General features: G+C 34.7%; 1 long non-coding RNA gene across 1 annotated transcript; it reads left to right on the top strand.

Annotated features, from left to right (window-relative positions):
* The first annotated feature begins 20,204 nt into the window (after positions 1-20,204).
* LOC148174045 (uncharacterized) lies at positions 20,205-20,615 on the top strand. Its single transcript, XR_015770162.1, has 2 exons — positions 20,205-20,301; positions 20,348-20,615. It is a non-coding gene; the product is annotated as an uncharacterized LOC148174045 (long non-coding RNA).
* The last annotated feature ends 4,541 nt before the right edge of the window (positions 20,616-25,156 follow it).

Here is a 25,156-nt window from a genome sequence, read left to right as displayed (position 1 = left end):
AAAATACCTGAAGAAAACCGTGTAAAGCAGCGATAAACAAAACTCAAATCGATTTGAATGAAAAGTGTTTTTCTTGTAAAGTCCGATTTTGAGTGTCTAACAAACATAAATAGGATCAAATATCCCCACGCTAACTTTCCATCCACTTGACAGTTTAACGGCGCCGCCAGCAACAAGTTTCAAATAAAGAAGCTTATTTAAATTAAATTACAGCAGTTTAGTTGAACGTTTAGTGCTTATTACAAAATCCTGTAACACTAAAATCTCGTAATATATTAAGTTTGCACAAAACGAGTCTTCTCACAGCCTTCAGATCCTAATCAATTTCCAACAGATTGAATTCATTTAATTAATGGACTTGTTAAGTCCATCTCGATGGACAAAAAACTTCCATCAGTGTCACCGGTTCAAAGTTCCTTGACGTATTAACCCACAATGCACCAGACACATCAACCACAACTTAAATCAACTTTCCCCGAAGCTTTCCATCTTAATAACAACGTTCCGACTGACAGTTATTTTTAACGTTGTAGCAAATCGCTAGAAATGTAACATAATCACACGTTCGAGCTCCAGGAGGAGGATTTTAATCCGTTTCTTCTGCGCACACCTCGTTATTAAAAGTTCAATAAAACTGTCGGTGGTCAAAAAAATATGATGACGGGAACTTAATTGATGTCGAGAATATTTTATCTACGCACGTGCATCCATAAACAAACAATTTCGTGTGAAGCGAGCCTAAACCTGCCAAATTATCACCTGAAAAAAGCAGGAATTATGGCGTTTCCTGCGTGATTATAACGGTCGAGTTTACTTTATTGTTGTTTTTGTTATTGTTAAACTATTTGGTTTACAAAAACGTGATATACTTTTTGTTAAATTAATCGACTATATTAATAGCTTTGTTTACAGTTATTTATTAGGCGAAGCAAACTCGTTGGTTCGGTTTTCGGTAATTAGTTTTTTGCCAAGCAAACCTCTGCTCGAATTTGAATTTTCTGATATTCTAAGGACGCTGCATTGCACGCTACGTCAGCGCTGACCTTTTATTTATAAATCGCTCAATTTACTTATTATACCGAAATTCACTTAAAATGTATTTTAAGACGCAATTTAATTTATCGCCTATTAACACAACAAAAAACCTTTGATCGTCGCTGATTCTTCATGTTTCCTGTATTGGTGTAAAATTACTTGGAAACGATTCAGTGGTTCAAATATTTACCATAAATTGTTGCTAAAAAGTCAAGGTAAAAGTGGCGAAAACACTTCTTGTGGGAAAAACTTATTTGTATTCGCTCAAGCTGTGTTCACGAATCCCAAATGTAAAGACAGTATGTACCTAGAAAACGTAATAACAATAAATTAATGCAAAACGAAACCGCAAATAAATTATTTTCAATTGCTGGATGATTATAAACCCGCAGTTTTACATAAGTAACATCACCGGTAATAATAAAACTTACTGCTTCTTTTTCTCACGTGCATATTTTCGTATTTCGATTTATAAGGCTGTGGAGATTTTGAAAGCGAATTTAAGGACAAGGCGTGAATAATAAAACAGCGAGTTAAAAGCGTGGCAGTAGAAAGCTTAAAATATTTATTCAGAAAATAGTTAGATAGACGATTTAATCTCTCATAAGAACGTATTTATTACAAGCATTGAAGGTAAAGAATTGAACAAAGACGTAAAGTTGGAAGATGGAGAGAGGACGGACAGCGCTAAGGACACTGTTATTAATAGTAAGAGATTAGCATTAAATCCTGCATGACAGAGCCGTCTTTTCGCTCGAAAAATCGAATTTCCCGTCGTGCGTCACCGGTGAAATCGTAAATCTGTGACATTTCGTCGTGGCAGCAGGAAACCGATTTCTTCTGACATTTACCGCATTTTTAAAGGTTGAGGAGCGTTTTTGCAATGGCGTCTTCGCATCTTGACCTTTGTTCAAGGATTCTCTGCAATTCGATTTGAAACTTCTTTCTCGCGATTCCGTGACGTGACTATTGAATTGCACAATTAGCGGCTGATTGCTCCAGTTGAACAGGTAGCTACGTTACCGGCAGGGTTACCGACCCCACGCTTACGACACTTGCAGGATTTAGATCTGAACTTGTTAACCTACTGACGAGAATTGTATCAAAAGAAATTTTTGCGCCGGTGCCAGATGACTGAAGCCGCCTGACAATAATTATATTCTAATTTAATTTTTTACGCTGTGTAACTCGACTTTCCGCTAACTTCTGGGCCTTGGGCGACGTGGAGCGTGAAGATATTGAAGAAAAATGAATTGATGCTGCAACGAGATGGTTCGACGAAAAAGAGTCTGGATCGCTAGACGACTGCTAGTTCGGGGGAAATAATTGACTCATTTCACAAGAGTAGGAACGAGAATCGAAAGTTAGTGGTGCGGAAAATAAATTTTCGAACAAAAAGATGGCGGGTTTTTGCTTGTTTGTGCGTTTGATGAATAATGCGAAGCCATCAGTTTTTTCACAAATTGCGAATTTGAATCTAATAGTTATTTACGTACAGAGGGCCGAAAGAGATACATTACACCCGCAGACGAAAGTTAAGACGCGACAAAGTCAAATTTTCAACAACGGTAACCAAGACGTAAAGTGTCAATTTCGATACCAATAGGTTATTAAATAAAGGAGATAAATTAGAAACCGAATTGAATTAGCAGGAATTGTTGAAACAGATCTAATCAATGCTAATCCTCTGCTAATAAAATAACAAAAAGCCGAGCAATCTCCCGGATTCTTTTCTTCTATTTCTGCTGTCCATTACTCCCACACTATCTACAGCGTGGTTATAAATGTTCATTCATCAATGTGACTGTTTCGTTGCTTTTGTTTGGTGTCTTCTCATTCTGATAATGATTCTGCATCTGTCATCTGTCAACCATTAATGCCAATAAAGAAGAAGTGTGTCAACGATTCACATTAATGCTCGGCGGCAATCTAAACTTAATGAGTTACATTATTAGTGCATTGACGGGTGTCAAAATGGCTTTGCTCGCCATAATTTTTTACATTTTTGACAGTAGTAATTGAAAATAATCACAAATTACAATCATTGCGAGGAAAAGGAAGCAGAAGAAAATGAATAAAACAGAAGTAAAAAAACTAAAACGTAATGCCGATCATAAACATTTCAAAATGTTTCAATAATCATTGAGGAAATATTGCGTGTAGAATTTAAGTTTCAACACTTTATTGTAAGAATTTGTCAGTTTTTCGAGCTAGTTATTAACAGAGAGTTGGAGGCGCTTAGTTGAATTCAGCTTCAGGCAGTACAAATGTCAGTAAACTTTATGTAACGCGTGCATTTTTTGGCTGCTTATAAATTCTGCTAATTTTCCATTAAAATTAAGTTATTCCTTTCTCTCTAAAACCATGAATTTACTTATCTTTTTGTTATAATATACCTCCGATAATTGTAAGGCGCCCAAGTAAAAACAAACGGTTTTGCAAGAAATCCAAACCGAACGACCTCTTAATTACTTATAAATATAAATTTCTGCATAGTATTATTCAAATTTGCTTTCCGATTGCATAAATAGCTTCTAATCCCGACGAAATAACCTACCGTCACTTACATAACCGAAACCGATTTGTTTTATGTCGTGTCTAGATCGCCGGCGATTTTCGCCCCCGGCACTCATAAATAACGATTGGCGAAAATTATAGTGCGTAAGCTCAATAATGGTACGACTACTGGTCAGTGCTGGTGCAATTAATTCGCGTCAGCCGAAGGGTACCGCAATTTCGGGCAAACTCACATCCTTACAAATTCAGCAATTACGTCGTAAAGCAGTCGGCAGAACAGAGCAGGACGACTTTTAGCACCATATAAATCAGCGGGGAAATTAATTTGGTTCATATATTTCGCATCGTGTGAACTTGGCGTAGGTGGTACTGCAGGTTCCGGGAGGACTTTCTTTTGTGTACCATTGGAATTAGAAGTGTAATTGGTTGAAAATCGGGTACGGCGATGTGGGTGGGTACAGGGGAGTAGTTGTCGCTGGCAGCAGTTTTACGATTCGGCCCACCAAGAAACGGATTTTCGGCAGGAATGCGCCCACGTCGTGCATTTTTAGAAATATTCGTGTTAGAGTCGACTTTATTTGCATTTGACATGAATTAAACTAACATGTTTTAGTGTAATTAACAAAAAAATCAGCTCACGATCAGCTGAGATAATCTACGAATTTGAATAATAAATTGTAGCCCAGCGGATAGTTTAATTTGATGATAATTACGCAAATTAAGTAGTTAACGAGACTGCTAGTTCGAGTTTGACACTAGTTCGTGCATGCCTGAATTAAACACAATTTAGTTAATTTTATCACGCTTATGCAGTTCGCATCGCAGAAGTGGACTAAGAATTATGCACTTGCTTTTCTTTTAGTGATTCATTTGCAGTTTCACTCGTCTTATCTTTAATGTAAACTAGTTTAGACTTGTTTACAATTATCGTGCACTTACATGTTAACTTACAAGTTATCGAGTACTGATTCGCGTATATGGCATAATTCAAGTTAATTAAATACATTGGAACAAATTAATTTATTTTCTTTCCTGATTCGTAATCCGACAAATAAAATATCTCCCCGTTTAGCTTAACGTGCCTAACGTATGAAAAGAATTTAACCGCATTGTCATTGATTTACTGCAGGTGAAAATCAGCAGGAAAATCAACTCAAACATAAAAACTTTGATGCTCTATTGCACCACTTCTAATGAGTTTTTGGTGTTGCAAAACTTCGCTCCTTATTTAGCATTAAGATCTCCGGCGTCCAATTAGACCATTACACTAATATCTAATTATTATTTCCACTACAAAATTCTTAATTTGTATGCGGCGCAAGACTGCTCATTGTTAAAGTCGTCGACCTGCAAAAATCTCCTTAATTTGCTCTACTCTTCAAAATGTTTGTTTTTAAATTAAGAAAGATGATGCCTGATTGATGTTTGTCCAAACTACATTTGCATAAATTTCCATTGGAAGACGTTGATTAATCGCGCTCGTTCGGATCACCGATATCGATTTATCTTTTTATCAAACCTCGCCGCCGGACATGAAACCGGAGAAAACAATTTTCCAGACAAAATTTATTTCTGAAAAACAGCACGATAAGCCGTTTCTAATTCGAGGTGTTGAGCTTATCATTACCGACGTTTATTAGCCAAGATGTGACCAATGAAAAAACGATGCAATTACGCTACCATTACCATAAAACCCAATCGTGACAGTTAATGGTTGCGATTTCAACCAATCAATTGCAATTTGCAAGTTATTAAAAGCATGACAATTTAATTGGCGGTTTTTGCTTGTGCGTACGATGGCGGAAACAGATACTCCTTATGTACGCGACATCTACTATTACTCGTTACGGCGAGTTTTTAGATTATCAAGGCCATAGTGAAATGGGATTTTTTGGATTATTTTCTTTGATTGATAATTAACGGCCACTCGTGGACTTCTTTATTTTATTGAGGTATTTTTAGTTGGTTTTAAAGTGGGGTTTTACACGGAAAAACTAGACAATTAACAAACTTCTTATTATAAAATGAAAGCTGCTACATGGGTTTATCTACAGAGAAAATCGTAAAAAAAAAAATTAAAAAATCTCGTCTTTTTTTCAATGAGATTAATTGTAACCGCAAACATTGAATCAATTTTTGTGTTATAAACATTTATGTGAAAATAAGATAAAACAGATAAATTCACAGTTATTGGTTTTTAATATGTGTAATAAATTAGTGCGTGTAGACCAATTATACTCTCCTTAACTCTTTTTAGGTAGAGATAATTTTAAAATTATTGATCTGTAACACATTTAATTACTATCGTATTTTAATTATTATCCTATTAGTTCTAAAATCCAGTTATTATCTCTCTTTTGCAAGAATACTACTCTCATTTATTAAAAGTAAAATCTGACTCTAAATTTTCTTGAATTACATAGACAATAAGCATTTGCACTTGAGAAGACAGGTCAATATTTGTTTTTGTTCCAGAGAATCCAAATTGTTCAAAATTGCTCGAAAAATTATTAAAGAAGTCTTTCTAAAAAGTACTTTTATAGAACTGGCTACTGGGATCAGTAATTCAAGATACCAGTTTGAAAAAAAAAGTATTAATGCCGTCTAGAACAAATCAGGTTAGAAAACTTATTGATGATGATGCAGAGTTTGTACACTGCATTGTTTAGCAACAAAAGAAGCGGAAGTCTGGAAATCGCTTAAAGAGATTGTCTATAATTTTCTTGATAACAAAAAAAATGAAAATTATAAACAAATAGTTTCCAATCTCTTTGAAAGCTATTATAAAATGGGAAGGAGTTGGTATGTCACTAAAAGCTTATTTCCTGAATTTTTAGTTGAACTGTTTCCGGAAAATTTGAAAGAGTTAGAGCCCTTCTAAAGACTTTCTACGGTGCGTTACAAGTTACAATAGAACTTAATTTTGTAGATAAAAGTTTAATTGACATAATTTAGGAACTTGCTAGAAAAACTATTTAATATTTTTCTATTTTCTAAGAAAATCTAAATATTCATACAGTAACATAACCACGAAAAAATATTTTTAAATATCATTGATTGGTCTAACGAATTCTGGTTTAAGACTGCAGGCTATAAGTGCCACACAGAATAAATTTTATTATTTTGAATTTATTTTACATCTGTGTTGTACCTTATGCAAGATTTCCGTCTTCATTCTTGCCTCAGCTATCATTTTAACTATTATTTGCCAATAAATTATGCTTCTTGTATATTAAATTTCATGCTTTACAATTAATAAATTTAAACACGTTGCGTGGTGTCATTTCTATAGTATTGGTTAAACACAAACAAACTATTAAAGCGAAGAAGAAACATAATTATTAAGATTAAACACTGACGCATATTTTTCTTTGCACAATCAGATTCGCAAGATGCAGCAAGTTCCGTGCTGTTTGTAATGTGTAAATAGAAGTTTGTTACTTTGGTTCTGTAGGAATAATTACCATTTTTGTTTTTAATTAAATATGGCAAGTATTTGTTATTGTGATAATTTTTTTAAAGTAAATTCGTTTGAAACAACAGAAAAATTAACAATTTTTTTTAATTTTGTTGTCATACCTTCAATGACACGTCGTACCTAAAGCAAATAACATATTTTTGCATGGAATCTCCAAGCTCTCTAAAGAATAAACAACTTAGAACAACATAGATTTTCACTTGAAAATGATAACGACGTTGATTTGTAAAAATATGAAAGCTCTTGCCAAACAACAAATTTCTCTATTGTTTGTTATTAGTTTGTTTCGGTAAATCCAATTTTAAGCTTCCTTAATTAGTGACAATCCGATGTAAAACTTTTTCACTAATTAGGTCGATTGGAAATCTCAGAATTAACGTCATAACAGCCGGAATTATAAGTTTTAGTGATTCATTAAGTGTCTTGATCCAAAGGAAAACGATTTTGTTGAATTGCTAGTACCTACTTTGCCGACATGAATGGATACAATGTGGTATGTTATCATTACCATCATGTTGTTACGGTTTAGTAATTGCATATTAATATTTGTGTCTAAGTACGTTCGGAAATTGTCTATTTTCAGAGATTTATAGATAAGTTTTTGGGTTGAGTGTAAAGTAAAGAATTGTGAGAGTTTCGCGGTGTGTATAAATTAAATTAACAATAGAATTAAAATGTCAAAGTCGTGTTAAAAGCATATGTAAGCTCACTTTGACAGAGGTTCATGAAACTTACTTTAAAGATGATTAAGAGCGAGTGCATAAACTAGTCGATTAAGCGACCGTTGCTTTTGCAATTTTGAGCCAAAGATGGTAATTATGGTAAACCAGTCGCATTCCGATGTCGTAGACTCCGAACTATTTCAACTACTTACATGCATAGGAAATCCAAATTAAACAACATAGAGTTTCACTAATTATTGTCGGTGTAGAATGAGGTTAGACGAAGCGTGGCGGCAAATATCCTCAACGCACACAACAATCCGAAGGACACTGAACGAAGAGGAAGAACACCAGTGGGCGATCGTCACAGTCTTGTCAATATTGACAGAATCTCGCAGCTTCTGTCAACTGTTTGCTTCTACTTCACTTTTGTTTTTTAACACAAAAGTTTACTTTAGTTAACATTCTCATTCCCGAGCAAACTCGGCGCGTTTATCGGTTCTTTTAGCGGCTCAGCACTCGAAAAAACTAGAAAAATTCGCAGGCATGATCGAACTTGGTAGTCACTTCTTGTTCGCGCTCATTTGCATAAAGTCCACAAACCGGAATAAGCTCGACGAAGGTCAAACATGCGAAACACTGACAAAGAACGTCCAATTAGTCGCGGAGTTTTGGTGGTGCCGGCGGCGTCGATGTCCACGCTACGCACCACGGCACTTTTGTTGTTGGGGGTGGCGAAACGACCGTCCCCAAGCGGAAGTCCTCAGGTTCTGTACACTAGCGGTACCACAGAGTGCACGGACAGACTGAATACCACCCACCTCCATTGGGACCCACAGACCTACATTTCGTCCCCTCCAGTCCCCACTTGGTGATGGTCCCCACCGCCGCGGACTTGCTCAGGTGCATGTTTACGCCACCCGAAGAGATTTCAGCAGTTTCAGCGCCTCTGAAACAAAGCGACTTCAACGACACCGCAAGCGACGAACCACGCTCTGCGAAACGAACGAAAATCGTCAACCCTGACATTTCCGCGCTAACCCTATTATCTTTTTCGACAAGCACAAAATTGATAATAGGGCGATCGAATCGATAATGCTGTTTGTCCGAGCGGTCATAGATTATTAACCCAGTTTTTTGCATGATTTTAACAATTCTACCGAGGAAATTCTGCTCTCTCGAGGTGAACGCTTCATCAAATGCAAAATGCATATTTTGATGTTGTTGCTACATCAGAATCCTCTTTATGTGTAGTTGTTAATTAACGTCAATTAAGTTTAGCATAGTCGGTCAAGCTAATGCATATTATTTGGAGAGAATTTATGGAAAATATTTCAGCTGGAAAAAATACACTGCTGAGAATTAATGGTTATGTGTTGCCGATTTCAAATTTGGCGAGGATTAGCAAACTGTTAAACGTGTTTCGCAACTGTGGAAATCGTAGTTATATTTGAAAATGACGAAGTTGTTTAAACAAGAGATCAGTCCTACATGTTTTATGTATACAGTTTGTCTTGACAAAAATTTGTAAATATAAATATGCCAGCGAAAAAAATGTATAACACTAAAAAAAAATATTTTTTTTAAATTTTCAATTTGTTATTACAACGTTCAGGCACATGCTTGAACAAAATGATAGTTTCTAGCACGTAGTATTTTAGTGAAATGGAAAATAGCAATCAATTTTATGTGATGTTTTTTTTTCATACCAATCTCTTGAATGCATAATTATTTTTCATTTAAAGATGAAGTAATATACAATATAAATAATCTAGAAATAAAACGAATAACATGAATTTTACACATTAATAAAAATACAGTTATGAAATAACTGTTTTAAACACTAGAAAATTATAATGACTTGTCTTTTAGTTTATTGATTAGGCATCCAATTCTTTTTGTGACAAAAAATGTTTAATTTAAATTTCTTCAACTTTTTCTTATCGTTTTGTCGGGATATACAGGATGTTTAGGAAACGTTACTTCAGTTGACCGATGGCATGACTAATCATGCAAAGAAAACTGTCTCAAAATCTGTAATTTTGATTTTTGTTTTAATTCAAAATCATTCTTTAAAATTGACTAATTTGATTCATTCAACTCAATTTTGAATTTTGCAAATATCCAAATAGTCGAAGTGAATGAAATCAGTGGCGCCAATAAGAAAAAAAATAGCATTGCAATTTTGTTTTAAAAAGAAGAGAAACTAAATTTTCAATGTTTAAGTGGTCCGTAATTTTGATCAATAAACATGAAACCGCGGTAACAGCAATAGTTTAATTGTGCTTATTTTCACAATTATGAATTGACTACGCCATTGGTATAAAATAATAACAAACTATCAATTTTACGTTAAACACAAAATTTTCTTAGATAACTTTGATTCGAAATTCTTACTCTGTTCTCTGATTGTTTACAAAGCTTCAGCTCTTAAGCAGCTAAAGAAAAAAAAATCGAATAATTACATTTTACGGTTGCTTTTATCACACTTTTTGCTATGGCCGTAACACCCTGTAGAGTATAACTTCATAATGTTTTTGTATGTCTTGAATTTTTATAGTTATTGTTTCTCCATAAATTTGTTGACGTTTAAAACAAATTAACACACCTACAGTTGGGAATAATTAAACTAGTTTACAGCTTTATGCGAAAGCAGTAGAGTAGCGTTTCTAATTTATTTTAGTGTTGGTTTCAAATTTTTACGTCAAGATTTTAACATATTTCAGATAAATATTTAATCGTAAAATCAAAGAATTAGGAATTTGAAGGATAAGCGTTTAAGGACCTAGATGCCAAAAAATGATAGACTTAGATCAAAACTCTGGAATAAGGAGAAACAGTAGAAGCTATTTTTTTTTCGTTAATTTGAAATGAATGAAATTGTTCTGTGGCCTTACACTGCAATTAACAGAATAGCCCCCGTACAGTTTTCATCTTAATTCTACTCATCCTTAGCCACAAGTTAAAAAACCTTATGAATTTACTCAGAAATTGCTTAACAAGCCACTCACTAATAGTTTTTAAGAACATCCCATTGCTTCTCTACTTCCACCTGCCTCGTCGATTATGCAAGTGTGAAATGATGTCTTTACTGGTCATTGAAGTCTCCCGCGCGTACGATGGTAAACACAGCACGTTAAAATTACATACGTACTTATCATCATGAGAAATCATCTTTCTGGTAAAAATCCCAGCCATTATGAGAAGGCAGCTTCGCATTAATAAATCTATCAGTTCTTGTAAGATGATTAAAATGTCAGAAGCGATGTACCGTTGCTTCTCCTTCCTATCTCTGAAAAGGGCGATTACGCGGAAACTAATTTATTTTTAATAATAAACACGCTTTTACAACGTGCCATTGTTTCTCTTCGCCATTCAAAATCAAGCGCATGTACAGCCACAAAGGACAGCCGGAGGCGTCAACATCGCAAATCCTTCGTGTGTAATTATTTTTCAATTTCGATTCAGAGAGATATTAGATATTGTGTCGGATATCGGTTGTTTTGCTGTACATTGTGATTCTATTGTAATTATCTGATAATTGGCGATAAAGCGAACGCCGAAGCATTGTGGATTGAGGGAATCATTGCGAAATGTGGGTTTAATTAATCAGAAAAGCAATTTTGTGAACTTGTGTGGAGATTAAGATTTTCTTCTTTGGATTGCTGGACGGGTATTAGCGAGGAGGTAATAATTATTAGCGGTACATTTTTTTCTGTTTATTATTAAGTTGTAAAATGATTGGAATACAAAAAAATTAACGAGTGATTAGACGCGCATCACGATTTTGGGCATTTCCAAACACGTACCGTTGACCGAATTTACTTGACAAATATTGAGATCCGTCAATAATTGTCAACAAAAACTGGTTTTTTTAAATCATATTTTTGCGGATTTGAGCAAACTTTCTTAAACGACTAAATTAACAACGCGCTTTTTCTGTTTGTAGAGGTGACTACTGCAAATCAATTTGTTAATAATAGGTACGTTCAGAAGTTAGTCATAAAATCAGATTTTATGGATGGGTATCTTCACTTTCTCAAGACAAAGTCTGGAAATATTTTTTCTCGCTCGGGAGACGAATGAAAAATTGCATATTAATGTTTGTTATATAACTTAAGTTTTAACTGCAGACTCATAAACTCAACATTCTTGTTCACCATAATCTAAATCCTGGACGTTTAGAGCTTCGTTCTCCACAATAACCGCCTCCAAACCCACATTTACGACTATAAACGAAGCAATAAAATCATTAGAATTCAGGAACTGTTTCACAATAATTTCGTTTTAATTAGAAGTAAGCTTAAAAATAAATCGAGTTATTATAATTGCGCTCGTCGTCATTAAGGCATTTTCTTTCACATTTCTGAACCCACATTATTAAAAATTGACGTTGATGATGTGGGTTACGCGTTCCCTCATAAATTGTCTCTTCATCGGACGCTAAAACATCGCGATGGAAACGTGAGGATTCTTCAGCTTTCAGCACCGCCTATTACTTAACAAAGCCGCCGATCTAGCAGGTGTTGGTGATAGGAAGATATACATCAAGCCCTTTATGTGGAAAGTGCACTCAAAATTCTTGAGATGTCGTCCGGAATAGCAGAAGAAGCAGATGATTTTTCAGTTGCAGTTATACGCTTTGATGATTTGTCACTTTGTTGCTTTTTCTCCTAATTTTTACATCGTTTAATCAGAGCCGTTACAGCCATTGCTTCTAACTGTCTATAAATGAAATTTACATAAGCGTGACAACAGTATTGCATTTCGCAAATCTACATACGAGCAAACATAAAGGATGGATTTTATGAGGCGTATTCGTTACAAGTTTTCTATGGTTCAGTGACAGTGTCCTTTCTTTGTAATCAATATTGTGCACGAGTTCGTAACACCTTTTATTTCGGGCGTCGGAAATTAAAACGCCCACCTTTTATTTCGTAAATATTTTTCTTCGATTTCGATGCAACATGTGAGTCACCACCAATAAACCTGTGACAAAGTTAATGTTGTCGAAAGTCGTAAAACGCGACACCCTGTATGCCGCAGCAATCAGAGCGCGAATTTTAAGAAGTTATTGTTATAATTCCCCGTTTAATTGTCCCTTCGAGCTCTTGTCCAGTCGAAAATGTTCGCGGCCATAATTCGTCCGTATTAACGTCGTTTAAATTTGTGTAATTACAACTTTCGATCTGCGCCGCCATTAAAGCGAATTTTTATCTCCGCATCACTTCCTCGTTTCTTCCCAACATTACGAATTCATATTTTTCGATTTTTATCGCGAAATTTACAGGTGACAAAACCCCCCTAGTGGCTCGTGAAATCTCGATAATTAAGGCGAAGTTACAGTTACCGTTTCTTGTTTTAAAAACGAAAACGATAACGGCGCCTTTTTGTAAGGAGAATCGACGCTTTCGATAGAATTTATCGGACCATTTAGACAAGCACCGAAATTATTGGGCTGGTGCCTCCACTGAAAGATTTCCGTCCATTAGCATTCGCGTGCATTTGGACGACACCATCAGAAATGTAATCAAATAAATAGCTACCGACAAATTTGGAGATCCATCGGAGCGATTTTTGACGTAATTATAACTCAAGATGTCGCATTCCGAAGTGTAATTACGCTCCGGAGGATGTAGACAAATGCATTTTAATAATGACGAGCACCGGGACACGGAACAGACTGCCTTCGGGGTCACCTAAATTGCTCGTTCACAAATGTGCTTGCAAATTGAAATTGCTAGCTAGTCAAGATTAGTCATGTAATTTTAGTTTTACTTGAATAAAGTGTCGGATCTTAACCGTTTGTTTACAAGTGATTAACTTAAGTCATCAAACTGCGTTTTTTCTGGTGGATAACAAAAATTTCTTATTAATAAGCACCAGACAACAATCAGAAATTTCTTAGCTACAATGAGATAAAATTAGGCGTACTAATGATCACTCGATAATCGCTTAAAAGCTGTCAATCATTCTTTTGTCCGACTAACTAGGTACATTATCGTTGACTCTAATGCTAATTGCTATTATTTTTCAACACTTCCTCAAACTACACAAGAATGAAAAAATTCAAAATCTTATGATAAAAATTCAGTTCTATTTGCCTTGGTTTGGATATCTTCCATAATAAAACAGTTATTGAATCCTCTGTTAATTTTTCGTGGTGACAACGTGAGATGGGAGTACTGAAAGTATTGTTGAGAAAAACCTTCCCACATAAATAAGCACGATAATCATACTTACATAAATTCCCATCTCCTTAACAGATCTGAATAATTTGAACAATTCAAATGAGCTAACATTTCGGTAAACGTCTTTTAATAGCAGGCTAAACCTTTTCAGTAATTAGAAGACGAGCCCCAAATGACTTGTAGATCCGAGCTCGAAGCATCTAATTAGACCTGCATTTCACCAGCAAAAATGTCAACGTAAAGACCACCATTAGCTGTATGGTGCTAAACGGAACTAACTTAAGCAAAAGAATGTTTCAATGCATCAATTCTAAACCCACCTGTTTGGAGAAGAAGAAATTAAAATCTCACCGAAACCCAACCATATATTATGGTTTTTCTATTCCTGAGAGCTCGCAAATATTTTAGTACCGTTACTTTCTGATTTATCATCAAATATAAATCTCTGTTCTCGATCCGGATTTATAATATTTCACGAAATTGCATATGAGAGAGTTTGATAAAATCAGGGATCCGAAGTGGGACAAGTTTTATAAATTCACACCTTCTATTTAATTAGTTTCCTGTTGTTGCTAGCGTCACAATAAATCGTATATTATAATATTTATATTTTCTCCCACCAATGCATGCGAATTTATTATTATTACAACAAAGTTCCCGCGACAGTGCAATTGCAAATCGACAAATTACGAAACGTTTCGTATGATTTATCCACGACCTTGGCAAGGTTAGCGAGTTTTATTATTTTAAATATTACAATAACAATGAAGTGGGTAGGATTCCTGTCATTAACTATGGTAATTGGCTTTTTTTTCTAATAATTACTGTATCATGATTAAGCACATTGCAGGCGACAATTAGATTTTCCGCCTTTTTCTCTCAATGAACTTTATCTTATTTCCCGGAGCATTGTTTTGGAAGTTGTCGTAAACTGCCGTTAGTGCAAACAATTTTCAGCATGTAGAGCAATAATTCCTCAAATCTATTAATTATCTCGTAATTGGCTAGGAAACGGACAATTATTCTGTTGGTTGTTCGGCAGCGAATTGAACACTTCTTAGGCAATATCCGCAAGGTTGTAGATTAAATCGAACAATTCCGTCTCTGGATACAACGAAATTGATTTAATAGTCCGCGAATGAAATTGTGCAATTCATTAAAATATTGACCAACAATGATGCCGTTAAGTAACAAATGCGCATATGTTATGCGAACGACTGAAAAATCCATTTCAGCACGCTGTTTTCATTACGGTCATCTTCCTTTAACGGTCGTTGATAGTGATCGTCAACGGTCAATCTAGCCATTATTACTTCCTAGTCTTTTGAGTGATGATAGCACGTGTACGGGTGCATTTTTGCGTTTGGAAATAAGTAATCACTCGGTATATAGATAGCCGCAGTCACTTATTCACGGCTTACGGTGTTGAATTTGCGCTTTGTTCACCAGTTAGGCACGTCGGCGGCAATTTGGTTTTTTAACGCGTTTTTCACCACGCGAGAAATGAAGGTATGTAATAGAATTTAACGAACACCCAAGAATTTTCTATTGCTTCAAATTTTGGTTCAACTGGAAAGTTTAAATTTTCTCAATTTAATTTTTCTGACTTTCTGGGACGAAATGGAAAAATTAGAAGAATATGTATACAATTGTGGCAGCAACAAAAAAAAAAAACAATTTTTAGGACTGCATTTTAAAAACAGAACTCAAAATTTTCATAAAAAATAAAAAAAAATTCAAAAAACAAAAATTTAAATATTTGAGTAGATTTAACCCAAAAATGCAACCAGTTTGACAAAATTATTGGAAAAAAACGAAGACATCTGGAAAAATTTGAAAAAACGAAATAAATTCAAAGTGTCTAAAAAGTTTCAAAATTACAAAAAAATTACTTATTAAATATCAAAATTACTGAAAATACACATTTTGAGAAATTCTCAAGCTCTAAAGCTTCAAATAGCTGCAAAAATTTGAGAGAATCAAATAAATTGAAAGGTCTACAAGTTTATGCAGAGTGTTCAAAAATTAATACAAAAAAAACATACAAGAAGACGGAACTCATTAATATGAACAATAACTTCTCCTAAAAAAAACTTACTTTATTTATGTATACTGTATTTCGAAATGTAATATGACTCAACTGTATTTAAGCACTTTTCTGTTTTGAAACAGAATGATTTTTATAATTTTTTTATTGATTTCTATTTAGCAACATATTGTTCAAAGTATCTGTGACTAATTGTTCTGTCTAATTGTGGTCTTTTAATTTCATGAACGTAAAATTTTCTCTGATAAATTTTTCAATTTCTTCGAAGTGAGACAATAAAATGAAATTCAAATTGTAAATTTCGGTTACCTTGACACAGTGCATTATTCTCTGTCATGTTTTGCTGTAATTTTGGAACAGCTTGTACGATATAAAGATTATGAAAATTTAGATAATGAATAGAAATGTAGTAAGGTAAAGCTAAGGAATGTAAAATTAAAAGCTCTAAAGAAGTAATAGATTCCAAAAAATGCAAAAATCCAAAAAATCAAGGATTGCAAGGGATTCTAAAATGAACCTGAAAACTCTAAAGAATCTATACTTATTCCTAGGGTATGTAAAAACTCCATCTAATGATAGTATGTACCGTACAATAATATTTGCATTTTTTAAATTATTGCATATTTTGCAGTAATTTGATACATTATACCTATATTATGAACATATTTGTGCAAATTTTATTGCTTATTTTTACTATTTATTTGTGGTCAACTCTATTAAAGGCTCCTAGAAATTCTGCATTTTTGATTAGTCAAATACATTATCACAAGAAAGAAAAGGTCATGAGAAAAGGAAAACTAAAGTTAGATATGGATAAAAATTTAAAAAAAAAATCGTAATCTTTAGAGATCTTCAACAAAATCTTTTTTACTAAACTACACTTTGGATCCAAAAAGTTGATGCGATCATGTCAAGATCTACATATGTATATTCTTTTCGAAAACGTGTTAGAATTAGTTGTCCAAGAAGTTTCAAAGCTCAAGAAAACTGGAGCAAGAATAAAATATATATTTAGCAACATATTGTTCAAAGTATCTGTGACTAATTGTTCTGTCTAATTGTGGTCTTTTAATTTCATGAACGTAAAATTTTCTCTGATAAATTTTTCAATTTCTTCGAAGTGAGACAATAAAATGAAATTCAAATTGTAAATTTCGGTTACCTTGACACAGTGCATTATTCTCTGTCATGTTTTGCTGTAATTTTGGAACAGCTTGTACGATATAAAGATTATGAAAATTTAGATAATGAATAGAAATGTAGTAAGGTAAAGCTAAGGAATGTAAAATTAAAAGCTCTAAAGAAGTAATAGATTCCAAAAAATGCAAAAATCCAAAAAATCAAGGATTGCAAGGGATTCTAAAATGAACCTGAAAACTCTAAAGAATCTATACTTATTCCTAGGGTATGTAAAAACTCCATCTAATGATAGTATGTACCGTACAATAATATTTGCATTTTTTAAATTATTGCATATTTTGCAGTAATTTGATACATTATACCTATATTATGAACATATTTGTGCAAATTTTATTGCTTATTTTTACTATTTATTTGTGGTCAACTCTATTAAAGGCTCCTAGAAATTCTGCATTTTTGATTAGTCAAATACATTATCACAAGAAAGAAAAGGTCATGAGAAAAGGAAAACTAAAGTTAGATATGGATAAAAATTTAAAAAAAAAATCGTAATCTTTAGAGATCTTCAACAAAATCTTTTTTACTAAACTACACTTTGGATCCAAAAAGTTGATGCGATCATGTCAAGATCTACATATGTATATTCTTTTCGAAAACGTGTTAGAATTAGTTGTCCAAGAAGTTTCAAAGCTCAAGAAAACTGGAGCAAGAATAAAACTTTATGTTTGTATTCATGGAATTTTCTGGATTTTAAATACATGTATGTCTAAAATTTATCACCCTTCAGAATGTAGTGATTTGAGAAAAATTAATATTAGGAGTTTTTTTTTAATTTATCTGATTCTTTTAATAATGTGAGTAAATTCTCGTGTATTTCAATTGAAAGTAAAGTGTCAAAAAATTCTTGTAATCCAATTGGAAAGTCAGTAGATTTATGTATTAATAAGAACTGAAATTTATAATCCACTTTAAATAAGTTCGTTTCTTAGATATGCCAATAGTGGAACATATTAATCCTCAACTTTAAATATAGAACGCCTTTTATTTCAAATCTACATCAGAATACAATCTCTTCGAAAAAAAGACGCTAATTTGATCATCAATCCTCAAATAAAACTGTTCAACATTTGATATTAAAACATAAATTATTGAAATAGTCGAAGCCACATAAAAAACAAACTGTTGTTGAATAGCCTTGTTTTGAAAGTCGCACCGCAATAAAATAATGAAGATGACATCGCCACGCAAACTTTGTTTCAATAATCCATATCATAAATTATAATATCAATCAATTTCTCGCATAAATGTCCCATTTATTGTCTAGGGATCTCTTTCATTGCATCCTGTGTCTTTATGAACTCTATTTATTTGACGTGTCATTTTTATTAATGTCCTTTTTGCATATAACGCCACATGTGACATTTTTTGCTACTTAAAACAATAAATATTCTTTTCACTTTGGCCCTTTCAGCTGTACAGAGCCGCAACATAACTTCTCATTAACTTATCTCGTTGGTAGCGCGCGGTCGTTGTCCAGCATCCTCCACATCTTCGTCGACGACACTTACTCGACCCGACCATTTTAAGACATTCCATCCACGGCCAGAATCAAGAACTTGATGCTAATTACATCTGAAAAAAAAGATGCAGTAAGCTACCATTTGAGAATGATTTGTGTCTGACCCTCACCCATCATTAATAGACAAGGTATTCTTTGTTAATACCAAGCAAAGTATTTACGAGGAGTCGAATGGATACTTTGGAACATGTTGTAGATGGTGCTTATAGCTTCTGGTATTTTGACGGCGTCGTTGCTGCGAAATAAATAAAGATGATGGTATCAACGTGTAATCTAAATACTCACAGCGGTGGTATTTATGTGAAGGAATAAAATTTTATGCCATGGAACGGGTTCAGAGCGATAGGGAATTGGAACCAAATTGTAAAGTGGTGTTAATCGAAAATAGAAAAAACAGAGCATGTTTTGCGTTTTTTGTTCTTCACGGAAGCGTGTTAGCTGTATCCTGATGTCAAAAATCAATCGGTTCTAATGTCTTTAAAATTGCTGAACACAGAAAACTAATTTGGTTTTGTAAGGTCAAAATTTGTACCAAGTTTCGCATTTGGTGTAAAATGGAAATTATCAGTAATTAGTGCTTTTGAAGGCTGTCTTTGCATTGTCGATAAAAAATACTATAATTGGTTTGAGTAAGAAAATGCTTTTTACAGCCTCCGGCCAGCCAGAACTCGTTATTCCATTTGAAAAAATCCGCTATAAATATTAATTTTCTCGTTACACACCGTCGTAATTTAATTAATGCTCGAGTAAACAATAAAAGTTGTAGCAAGTCGAGTGAATCTCGTCGTCTATCGGTTTTTCCCGATAAAAGCTCTTTTTATGTGGTACTAACAGCCGTTTAGAATTCTTATCTTACTCTGTACTCGTAAACCATTTCCGATTATCTCGTTCCTTTAGCAGATCGTATTTTTCAGACCTTGTTAAAAAGCAAACTAATGGTAGTTCAAAGACTTTCAGGTGCAAATTTGAACATTCGATGATTAATGGCTGAAAAAGTAATTGTGATTAATTAACGCTGAAAGGCTCACGTGTGATTAGCATAATAGATTACAAGACGGGCGGTGATAATTGCGCGACCATGGCGACTTTTTTCCCATTAACGTACAGTCGGATTTAGGACAAGTGTGAAACGGTCCCGAAGCGGAGCCCTGAGGGACGGCGAAGACAGCTTTTTCCGGGTGTAAAACCGAAGGTTGTTAAATATTAATATTGCAGTTTTTTTAAGCATAGTGTGAAAAATGATGAAATTTTACCTCCTATCAGCTGCAGGTGTAAATTTAAACTAAAACGATCATCTCCTAATTTGGACCACAATGGTCATCACTGCGACAACTGACCGTAAAATAATCCGTTTTGTAACGAGTCGTAATTTTGTGGAAATTGTAAAAAATATTCAACTTTAATTCATGTTTACGCTTTCTAAATACCGCTCAAAGTACTCATCACGCGTCAAAAATTAACATTTGATTACATATATGTGCGGAAAGTGACAATTACTTACCATTTTTTACGGGTAATTTCACATATTGAGGTGTTAATCTATTAAAATTTATAGATATAAAAGATGACAAATCGCAGCCATAAATCATATCAACACAACCATGAAGAGTCTCTTAGTTTTCTGCTCCGTGCTGATTTTGACGACAGTTTTGGTAAGAATTTTCTGTTGGTATTTCTTTCGGTGTGACGGGGTTTTAGGTGGTAAAGGCTGCGCCTCAAAATGGCGGCAGCACTCAACAGACAACACCACCTGGATCGTTTCAGGGGGGATTTCAAGGGACCATAAGTGGAACTCCTGGGGGATTTGGGGTTAACGGCGGTTTTCAAGCAGGAGCGGGTGGAAGTAAGAAGTAATGGTTTCGAATGGAAGATAATGCAGTCTTACTAAAAAATTATCGATTCAATCGAAGATTGTAAAATGACCTGTAGTTGGACACCCTATTAAATAAATAGATATGCACCCTAACTACACAAGATGTTGTTTATTTTTCTATTTTTTTTTTATTTTTTGGTAAAAAGTAAGTACGATCAGATTAAAATTTTACAAAATATGGAGATTAAACTTTTTTTTCATTACTAGCGTGAAAAGATGTCAATCTGTCTGCTTCCGAACTGGTAATTTATTTACAGTCGCGTGTGGTAACTTACATTTTACAGCGCGAAATCAGTTTGAAGCACGACGGCGTGGTCGGAGTGCTTTAATGATTGAGCGCTGTAAAATGGTTAACGCACAAGAGTTGTATTAAACTTTTTGGCCGAAAAATTTTAATTTAAATAATTGGGTTTTTCAAAATTCATGAGAACTGTCACATCTGACATTTGTAAATTTCATCATCTGTCAATTCTGTCAATTTTGTAGTTGGTGCACAAAAAATACACAAGATGGAGCTGTATAAAAAACGTTTTAATATTACTTTAAAAATAGAAATATTGTCTTAATTAAGATAATAATTTAGGTAGATTCTACTTTGGTGATCAATCTTCATTATGGTAAAGTGATTTTAATTTATAAACGCATCTTAAGAGCAGACGATTTGGGCAATTTTTACCGCACGGCGTTTGTAAATGTCCAGGGCGCTTGTAAATCTAGTGTTTCCGAAGATGTCAATTGAATGTTAATTTAACGTTTACAATTCATGAGGCCAAAAAATAAATTTCTCTTCCACAAGTGGATAAAGAGAAGAGTATATTGAGTTGCCTATATGAAGCTAAATATTTAGTGGGGATAAAAACAACCGTCATGTACTACTATACGTAAAATATAAAGGAGTTTTTAAAGTTCGCTTGGACCAGAAAAGTGTTTTCTCTCCTTTGGTATATAAATACCATCTTCTTAAAAGCTTTTGACTTTTCATATACTCTCCTTTCATTGGTTTTTCTAAATTTTGTCGTCGTTACAGATACGATTGGTTTTCTGTAAGAGGAGTGTCTGTGCTTTCTCATAAAGGTCAAAATACACCCGTGCCTGAGCGAGTCTTTTAAAAATTGCAAGATACAACTAGAGCAAAATAACTCTCAGGTCCGCCTTCCAGTTGTATTTTCTTGTAGTAACCTCCTGAAGACATACAATTTTTAAGAAATGGGTAAAATGAATCAAACTAGCACAGTTCTTGACGCTTGCTCGACATAGAACCAAAAAGAATGTGCAAATTTTATGGTTCCGGCGTTGCTTAATTTCCTGTTGTGTCTTTTTGTTTGTTCAATAAACGCGTTATGCAATATGTCAAAAGGATATTATTATCCGCTAGCACCGCGTATATAAAATAAATTGCTGTACCAATAAAATAAAAAACGTGTAAAATAATAGGTTTTCCATTACGTGCTGGAATAGATAATGCCGTTTATAATGTTAAGGTCAGGGCTAGATTTTAATTACCATTTTGTAGAAAAGCCAACAATGACTACTAATGCCGGTTTTTATCGTACCGCATTGCCACCTACAGTTCCGACCACGCCCTTAATTGCGGCAAATTATCATAATATGCACATGTGTGCTTTAGTTCCCACAGTTGTACGTTTATTATGATTTATGGGATTGCCTTTAGATTGATGGGGAATTTTCTGTAATTAGACAGAGGATTTTCGTGTGTAGAATGCGAATCTTGCCGAAGTTGATCGGACATGTGTGGTGTTTCCTGAAGAGATAAAAAGAGAAATTCTAGCTAATAACAACCTTGTTGAGATATTATCTATAATCACACAAAGCCAGTAACTCCCCAATGATACAGATTACGCCACATATTGAGATACGATCCCGCTATAATTACAGACGAATGTATTACCGGTGCAACTTTGACACGATCATTTCGTCCACGTTTGGTTCGTGCTAGAGGGACATTAAATGAGATCGAAGCCTCCGCTGGGCGCCACAACGGATATATTGCACAAGAAGGGATTTATAGAAATGGGTCTAGTAGATATCTTGATCCAAAACAGGCGTAATTAATAGGTAGTTGTCTAGAATTACTAACTACTTCATTTCAAAATGAGTTCAGATCTTTTCAGGGGTAATTGATATAGTTCCCAAAAAAACTGGGGCCATTGCTGAGTGTGAGCGACAGCTTGACCACTTTTTAACTCGATAAGCAGAAGAGAAAACGTTACAACAAAGTTGCAAATGCACCACATACTTTTGGTTAAATTAAAACACGACAATCTTTACTGAAGCTGCAATAACAGTCAGAAAACGTCCGCGATGGTTTTCTTCCTGTTCTAACTTTACTAACAGAAGCCGCAGAAGCTGCCTTTTCATTTTTATTTTGCAATCAATATTTTTTCTCCGCTTTGAGAATTTCGTGACAACACAAGAGTTCAGCGGCAATTTTTTACGTTCTAACCCAAACACGAGCGAACCTTCAACCACGCACTGTTAACCAACAACGAGCGTGACGCCCATCTGAAAAACCATTACATCTCCGTGGAAAAAATCTGTGCAAAATCCATCTCCGCATGACCCATCAAACCATAATCCGGCATGACGTCCACGTTTCTAACACTTCTGATCTATCCCGAACGCAATTAGCTCACTTCATGCTGCGATACAAAGTCTGAGGAAAAATTCTCCGGATTGCAATTGCAGAACATTTCGAAATCCCATTGTGTTGGGTTATAAGGCGACCTCCGTTGGAAAACAAATTCGATTAGCGTGCACGGTGAACATTGTAATCGAAGCTCGTATAGTGCTTTATTGCCGGCAATTGCGTGTGGGTTTATTATTAATTTCCTTATGGGAGAGTAATAAAGGAAATTCCCTAAAAGTAGTACAAGAAATTAGTGATAAGTACCACCTTTCTTCGATTTTTTTGCTGTAAAATCAGGGAAAAAGAAGTTTTATCTGTCGGTGTTTACAACCTTCAGGTGCCGTCGGTTTGCGGTCGTAACTGCATTAACGAATTTCCAAACAACAGAGAGACAATATATTAAATAACTGATCCGTGAAATGAGTAATCGCAGCAATTTCCACGATCGCGTTCAGTAATTAACTAGACGTTTCGTAATTGTACACTTTGCGTCATCACGACCCCGCTTGCAACATTTTTTCCATCAGCATAAGTATTTTTGGAAATTCTCTCTTCAATTTCTAAATTATGCACGTGTAATTTTTTCATGTAATCGTTTTGTAACACTACAGACGAGCGAATTGATGCACTGATCCGTGAAATGCACGCCGACATTTCCCAGGGAAATGCACTGGAAAAATCCGCACTTAACATGAAATCGAGAGCTTGTTACACGTTACAACATTTCCATAATTTCTTCGTTACACTTCTAGGCACTTTCGCGAATAAAATCGAGCTAGGCAACCAACACCGCTGCGGCTGCACATTCCTGCCATTTTTTTCTGTCGAATCTAGGCTGATCATCTCGAGGAATTTTCGGGTAATTACGGCGAACTAGTTTTACGCATTCAAAGATAAGGATTGATGTAAGGCGGTGTAATTTATGGCCTGGAAGGGAACATTTGCAATTTTTATCAGAGAAGCTCTAGTTGCAGGAACTTGTTTCGAAGCTCTGTTCCAACCTGCTGACCGCAGGAACGGATGGAAAAAATGACGTTGATGACACTTGACGGTCATTAATTAATATGCGGCTGGTATCAAAGTGTAACATCGTTGAAATGGCTTGCGTGACTTGGGAATATAGATGACGGTAAGCGGCCCTTTGATGGATTTTTGGACCACCTGATGCACCCATGAAAAAAGTTAATTGTTCTGTTTGCTTTCAACCTGACACCACAACATTGTGGCAAAAAGAAAGAACTCGATCAGGATCTTTTATTTTTCGCTAAACCGAAGATTAATTGCGGTGCAGAAGGTTGACACAAATTAATGAAAAATAAATCGTTTTGCGCACATATGTATCTCAATAGGTAACTGCCGGAGGAGCTCACGAGAAAAGTAGAACTGCGGAAGAAATTAAAAATCAATTTCCTTTTCGAGATTGCTAATCAAATAAAATCGCAGGTGGAATCAAAACGACAGCGCAGGCAAAGAACATTTAAAACCGCACAGAAGACGCAAGACCAAAGCAAAATACAAATCGACCTTTTCTTCGGTGATTGATGCTCTTCGCTTGAGTGAAATTTTTAACTAAAACCCAACTACATCCAAAAAAATCGCTTACTCATCCGTGATGTCAATGCGCCGTGACATCACATCTGTCTCCGGCTTTTCTAATACCACCAAAGTCGTCTCAACTTTAGAATTTTTTTCTTCAGACATGTAATAAGAAATAACCAATATTGCATCGCCGCTGCCTACCTACCAATTGAAATAACCAACACTTAACACGCTTCAACGTCAAATTAAACAACTACTGATCTATAATTACTATTGAAAGTTGCATTCTGCAAAAGAACATAAGCAGCAATTTGATGGCAGTAATTATTTAGCATTTACTTAGTTGAAGGCTTTTTCACTTCATCCTGCTGCTTTCTTTACAATTATTGCTCTTCGCCAGTGGACGCTAAAGTATGAGTTTTTGCACGAAATTCCTGGAGAATCCGTT

Source organism: Gnatocerus cornutus, chromosome 5 (assembly GCF_029298725.1).
Source record: "Gnatocerus cornutus isolate USDA-ARS CGAHR chromosome 5, icGnaCorn1.1, whole genome shotgun sequence".
Classification (NCBI taxonomy): Eukaryota; Metazoa; Arthropoda; class Insecta; order Coleoptera; family Tenebrionidae; genus Gnatocerus; species Gnatocerus cornutus.
The sequence above is the reverse complement of the archived record's forward strand: the minus strand, read 5'-3'. Positions and strand labels throughout refer to the sequence as shown.